This window comes from Hydractinia symbiolongicarpus, chromosome 9 (genome assembly GCF_029227915.1).
Source record: "Hydractinia symbiolongicarpus strain clone_291-10 chromosome 9, HSymV2.1, whole genome shotgun sequence".
Classification (NCBI taxonomy): domain Eukaryota; kingdom Metazoa; phylum Cnidaria; class Hydrozoa; order Anthoathecata; family Hydractiniidae; genus Hydractinia; species Hydractinia symbiolongicarpus.
In genome coordinates, this window is record NC_079883.1 from 9,944,785 (window position 1) to 9,950,784 (window position 6,000).

The 6,000-nt window shown below is 40.3% G+C and overlaps 3 non-coding genes across 3 annotated transcripts; 2 read left to right on the top strand and 1 right to left on the bottom strand.

Annotated features, from left to right (window-relative positions):
* The first annotated feature begins 3,945 nt into the window (after window positions 1-3,945).
* On the top strand, window positions 3,946-4,137 carry LOC130661044 (U2 spliceosomal RNA). Its single transcript, XR_008988239.1, has one exon. It is a non-coding gene; the product is annotated as a U2 spliceosomal RNA (small nuclear RNA).
* A 185-nt stretch (window positions 4,138-4,322) lies between these two features.
* On the top strand, window positions 4,323-4,487 carry LOC130659997 (U1 spliceosomal RNA). Its single transcript, XR_008987200.1, has one exon. It is a non-coding gene; the product is annotated as a U1 spliceosomal RNA (small nuclear RNA).
* Window positions 4,488-4,837: 350 nt separating this feature from the next.
* On the bottom strand, window positions 4,838-4,956 carry LOC130661731 (5S ribosomal RNA). The gene has a single exon (XR_008988909.1). It is a non-coding gene; the product is annotated as a 5S ribosomal RNA (ribosomal RNA).
* Between the last annotated feature and the right edge of the window lie 1,044 nt (window positions 4,957-6,000).

The window sequence follows — 6,000 nt, forward strand, 5'->3', positions numbered from 1 at the left end:
AAAAAAGAGCCGGCAAAAAAGGAGGAAAGATTGGTGGAACTGGTGAAAAGAAACGCAAGAGAAAGAGAAAGGAAAGTTATGCTATTTACATCTACAATGTTTTGAAACAAGTTCACCCAGATGTCGGAGTTTCAAGCAAAGCTATGAGCATCATGAACTCATTTGTCAACGACATCTTTGAGCGCATTGCTTCCGAAGCTTCGCGTTTGGCTCTTCAAAACAAAAAGTCGACCATCTCTTCTCGTGAAATTCAAACCGCAGTACGTCTTCTCTTGCCTGGAGAACTTGCAAAACACGCAGTCAGTGAAGGAACAAAAGCCGTCACAAAATACACAAGCAGCAAGTAAACCAACGTCTACCAAACACAAACGGTCTTTTTTAAGACCACACATCTTTAAAAAAACATTTACTTGGCGTCACTACAAGTTAACCGAAGTTAATAAAACTTCTAAATAATGTGCTTAAGAACACTAGCCTACATTTAAAATACTTCCCCATGTGTGTGTGTGGATTAGCTTCACTTTTCATACGTATTATTAGCTGTACTTGCAGAAAAGACAAGTACATTGATCCATGTTATTGCTTACATTTAACTTAACCCAGCTTTTCACGGAAACACTCCCAGGCAAATTAACCCTACAAAGTATTTCTAAATTTTTTTTGTGTCATATATGACATAGTATCGTATAGCAATAAATGTAACTGTGACAAGACTTTACACATTGTGTAATTTGGAAGCGTGCACAAAGTAATGTTTTAAAAGATTTGTGGCTATAAAAATAGCCGTTTTTGTTGAGCAATGACAACGCTTAACCTCCGAATCCGTAAAGAGTTCTTCCTTGACGTTTTAAGGCATAAACAACATCCATAGCGGTAACGGTCTTGCGTTTAGCGTGCTCTGTGTAGGTTACAGCATCACGAATAACATTCTCTAAGAAAACCTTCAGTACACCTCTGGTTTCCTCATAGATAAGGCCAGAGATACGTTTGACACCACCTCGTCGAGCAAGACGTCGAATAGCAGGTTTTGTGATTCCCTGAATGTTATCACGAAGAATTTTTCGGTGACGTTTAGCACCTCCTTTTCCCAATCCTTTACCTCCTTTTCCGCGTCCAGACATATTGATATAGTTGCGTACAGAACGAGTACAAAAACAACGTTTGAGTTAACAGAATTCAGACAGCTTTAAAAAGAGGCCATAAAATTACCTACTGCTCGTGGAAACACCCTAATTAACCAATAGAGTTGCGTCATTACAAAATGTTCCGAACATTTTGTACATTTTTTTAAGTAAAACTGTAGTTTTTTTAAAAATTCGTGGTCTTAATGTTTCAGTAAGGCAATAAATTTGGCATCGTTGGAATTCGCCAAACCTTCTGCTACTTACTAAAAAAAAAAAAAGTCAAAAGCTTTTGTGTATCAGAAGATACAGCCGTTTTCCCGTAGCCAAAAAACACAGATTTTATAAAAATGTTAAAGTAATGAGCGTAATGTCATTATGCAGCCAATCAGAAATTACTTTCTTAGCACCAATCAAATGGTTTGTTTTGAACCTTAGCTGTCAATCAATATGAGAAATAAAACTTTGGCGCGATAGTGCATTTTAGACCGTCTTGTGTATCCGTACTACATCGACTTCTTAAAATATGGCTCGTACAAAGCAAACTGCACGTAAATCTACTGGAGGAAAGGCTCCACGAAAACAACTCGCCACTAAAGCTGCGAGGAAAAGCGCACCAGCTACTGGAGGAGTGAAAAAACCACATCGTTACAGACCTGGTACAGTTGCTCTCAGAGAAATCAGAAGATACCAGAAGTCAACCGAGCTCTTGATCCGCAAGTTGCCTTTCCAGCGTCTTGTGCGAGAAATTGCTCAGGACTTCAAAACAGATCTGCGATTCCAGAGCACAGCCGTTATGGCTCTGCAAGAGGCTTCTGAAGCGTACCTTGTTGGCTTGTTCGAGGATACTAACTTGTGTGCCATTCACGCAAAACGAGTTACAATCATGCCTAAAGACATCCAGTTGGCAAGAAGAATTCGTGGGGAACGTGCCTAAGCATCTTACCAAACAAAAAACGGCTATTTTTATAGCCACACATCCATAAAAAATATTACGGCTAGCTTTTTATATCAAACTTTGTTCTGCTTTCTGTTTAAATTTTATGCTACATAAAAATTTTATGCTACATAAAGTTTGACAATGTTAAAAATATGAAGGGCAAGAAAAGTAAAAGCAAGAAAATAAGAAATTTAAAAACGAAAATACTTAAACTTAGGGAATCTAATCTTAAAATTACTCTTTTTTAACTGTTTAAGTGACTTAAACAAGTTTAACTTTGTACCAAGATAATGTTTTTTTGTAAATGTGTGGCTATAAAAATAGCCGTTTGTTAATGTAATAGCCAGATACACACAAATTATTTTTTTGCGGTCTTCTTTGCTGCCTTTTTGGGAGTCTTTTTGACCTTCTTTGCTGCAGGTTTTTTAGCAACAGGCTTCTTTGTGGGTTTCTTAGCTGCTGGTTTCTTAGCCGAGGCTTTCTTTGTGGCAGGCTTCTTTGCTGCTTTCTTTGGCGTGCTCTTCTTTGCTGGCTTCTTTTTTGGTGTACTTTTCTTTGCAGTAGGCTTCTTTGCCGTTGGCTTTTTTGCTGCGGCCTTTTTCTTAGGTTTTTCTTTTTTTACCTGACCTAGCTTGAATGATCCAGAAGCACCAGTGCCTTTAGTTTGAATCAAATCGCCTGATGTTACTCCTCGTTTAAGAGCCATTTTCAGATGATGATCTGAGTTTTCAGCAACTTTGTAATTTGCATGAATATATTTTGTAATAGCTTGGCGAGATGAACCACCGCGTTCCTTTAGGGTAGCGATAGCAGCCTTGATCATGTCCACATATTTAGGGTGATCAGCTGTCTTCTTTGCAGCAGGTTTCTTCTTGGGTGCGATTTTCTTTGGAGAAGCTGCTTCACTCATTTTTAATGTTTTCTTACAACAATCCAACGATAAACGATGCTTGTTATCACAGTAGAAGTATACTAAACATTACCGTGTAAATGAGATATAATTTAAGACGGTGCGAAGTATGCGGACGTAAAAGTACCACTCCCGGGAATTGATTTGGCGCGAAAACAGAAATGTGTGTTTCTGTACATCGTATAATGTCCGTTTTGGGAGCCGCGACTATGCGAAAGCATGTTAATTTTTATTTGTAGCACGACGCAATAGTCTGAAAGAGAAGCTGCTGGAGTTTGAGGTCTTCAGCATTACATCTACTCTGTTAATTTGGGCTTCTTCCGCGCCCGTGTTAGGATTTTCATAAAGCGTTCTTTGGTTTGCGTTGCGTATGTCGGCCTACATCATCGACACGGCCTGTTTCCGGCTATTAGGAGCAATTCATATATTGGGCACTGCGTTTCGACTTTTTTATTAGACCACAGTAAAAAAATTCACTCACAGAAGTCCCTTTCTTTCATGGCTACAAACACGAAGAATTCTGTCGTAAGTAAAACGAATGCGCAAGCCAAAATAACGATGGGGCGAAGTCATAAGCATCGCCCTGTGGCCCAATGGATAAGGCATCTGACTACGAATCAGGGGATTCCAGGTTCGACTCCTGGCAGGGTCGCACTGTCGCATTTCGGCTGCATGGTCTACTGTGTAACGCGCGCGCACGTTCTGGCGTAATGCGTTGATAAACGGAATGTACGCAGTCATATTGGAAAGTAATATCACGCACTTAGTATCGTCGCCTTTGTTAGCATTCATGTAAGTTACCATCCACTCGCTACAGTCGCTCTCCATCCTACGGCTAAATCAACAGCCGTGATTTTTACTATGTCGCCGTCCATCCGTACGCGGTGACAGTTGTAAGCTTTACAGTAACGTGACATGCTCCACAAGCAGTTACGGTGTGTGGACGATGCCTATCATGGCAACGCTTGTTCTTTATCGCTTCTCGGCCTAATGGCTAAGATCAAGTGTAGTATCTGTTCTTATCAGTTTAATATCTGGTAGGCCATTCTCTGAATGGTCAGTATATTAATCTGATTTTTGGCCTTGGGTCATGGAGGTGGATTCATTCACGCCGTGACCACGGGTTGCCTTGGTGTTGCACTATTACCGATGGCGGCCCACATAAGCAATAAAAGAATAATAGCAGTCCTCTTTCCGACGGCACTCTGCATAGTCTACGGCGGGAACAAAACGCGTACACTGGGGGAGAATACAGCCTATGCCCCGCGACACGGCAGTTTATAACACACTCAAGCCACAAGCATTAACAAACTTTGAAGGGTACCCTCATGCTACGGTGCAGTTCCAACTCATACTTACCTGACGGGGAAGTAAAGACTGATCAATGAGGGTTTTCTTCCAGAGTGAGGCTCTTGCATTGCACTACGCTTGGGCTGACCTCTGCGATTACTGCAAACGTCAGTAACTCGACCGTACAATTTCTGGTAGTGGGGGCCTGCGTCCGCGCTCGCCCCCTCCTTAAGTCAAAATGAATGAGCTTAGAAAAGTTGCGCGGCCAAATGTCGGTGGTGACTTAAACGCTAAGGTAAAACCTCGCTTGGCTGTTACGAAACGTGATTGCGATATAAGTCCTCGGAAGGCGGCGGAATTTTATTTTATTTGCCATTCCGTCAGGGTTATTGGATGATCGGCAATAGATCGAGTTTGTATGCATTTGAAAGCTCTTTTTTCTCGTACTATCACCTGAAAATGTCGTAGGAAAATGTCATAGGAAACACTTTCAACAACCGCCACGTTCCTTAATTGTTATAACAAGAAATATATCACAGCACCATTGAAATGAAAAGGCAACAAATGAAAATGAAAAGCCTACGACACCGGGAGTTCCCAGGCGGTCCCCCATCCAAGTACTATCCCGGCCCGACGATGCTTAACTTCCGTGATCAGACGAGAACGGGTGTGTTCATCGTGGTATGGCCGTAGACATTAGTAGGGGCAAATACGTGCAATTTATTTTGACGTTGTGATCAAATTTTTTTATTTAATTTCTTTGAGTTACTTAGGACAAGGCGTATGCATGGATTATCTATTAGACTTTAAGGTTATAGTTTTGTGAAAAAAACAATGTTTTTTTAAAGATGTGTGGCTATAAAAATAGCCGTTGTTTTCTGAGTGTAGCGGTTTACTTCTTCTGTCCTTTGTCGTTCTTCTTTGGGAGTAAGACAGCTTGAATGTTTGGCAAAACACCACCAGCTGCAATGGTTACACCGCTCAAAAGTTTGTTTAATTCTTCATCATTACGAACAGCCAATTGTAAATGTCTTGGAATAATCCTAGCTTTTTTGTTGTCTCTTGCTGCGTTACCAGCCAACTCCAATATCTCAGCAGATAAATATTCCAAGACGGCTGCTAAGTAAACTGGTGCTCCAGATCCAATTCGGTTAGCATAGTGCCCTCTACGAAGGAATCTATGCACTCTACCGACTGGAAATTGAAGTCCAGCTCTTGAGGATCTTGTCTTGGCTTTAGCCTTAGCTTTTCCACCTTTTCCACGTCCAGACATAACTGCGATTTGATTTGTAAGTTAATACAAAAACGTACGAATATTTAACGTAAGTGTTAACGAAATAAACTTTACTCGTTTTTTCATCATAAAAATAGGATCGAAATCATGTTTTTTTAACCAATCATAATTAAGTATTAAACAAAAGATTTTTTTTTTAACCAATTAAATTGCGTATCGGCGTTTTCGGATCGAATTCGATCCGATTTTTTTACTTATAAACAAAAAGTTTTGACTTGCAGTTTAATGCTTATTTACAAGTTAAGTAGCAAAAATTTTTAACCATGTCTGACGCAGCAGCTAAAGGAGGAAAACAGGCACCTAAAGTAGCCAAGAAAGGTGAAAAAAGAGCCGGCAAAAAAGGAGGAAAGATTGGTGGAACTGGTGAAAAGAAACGCAAGAGAAAGAGAAAGGAAAGTTATGCTATTTACATCTACAATGTTTTGAAACAAGTTCACCCAGATGT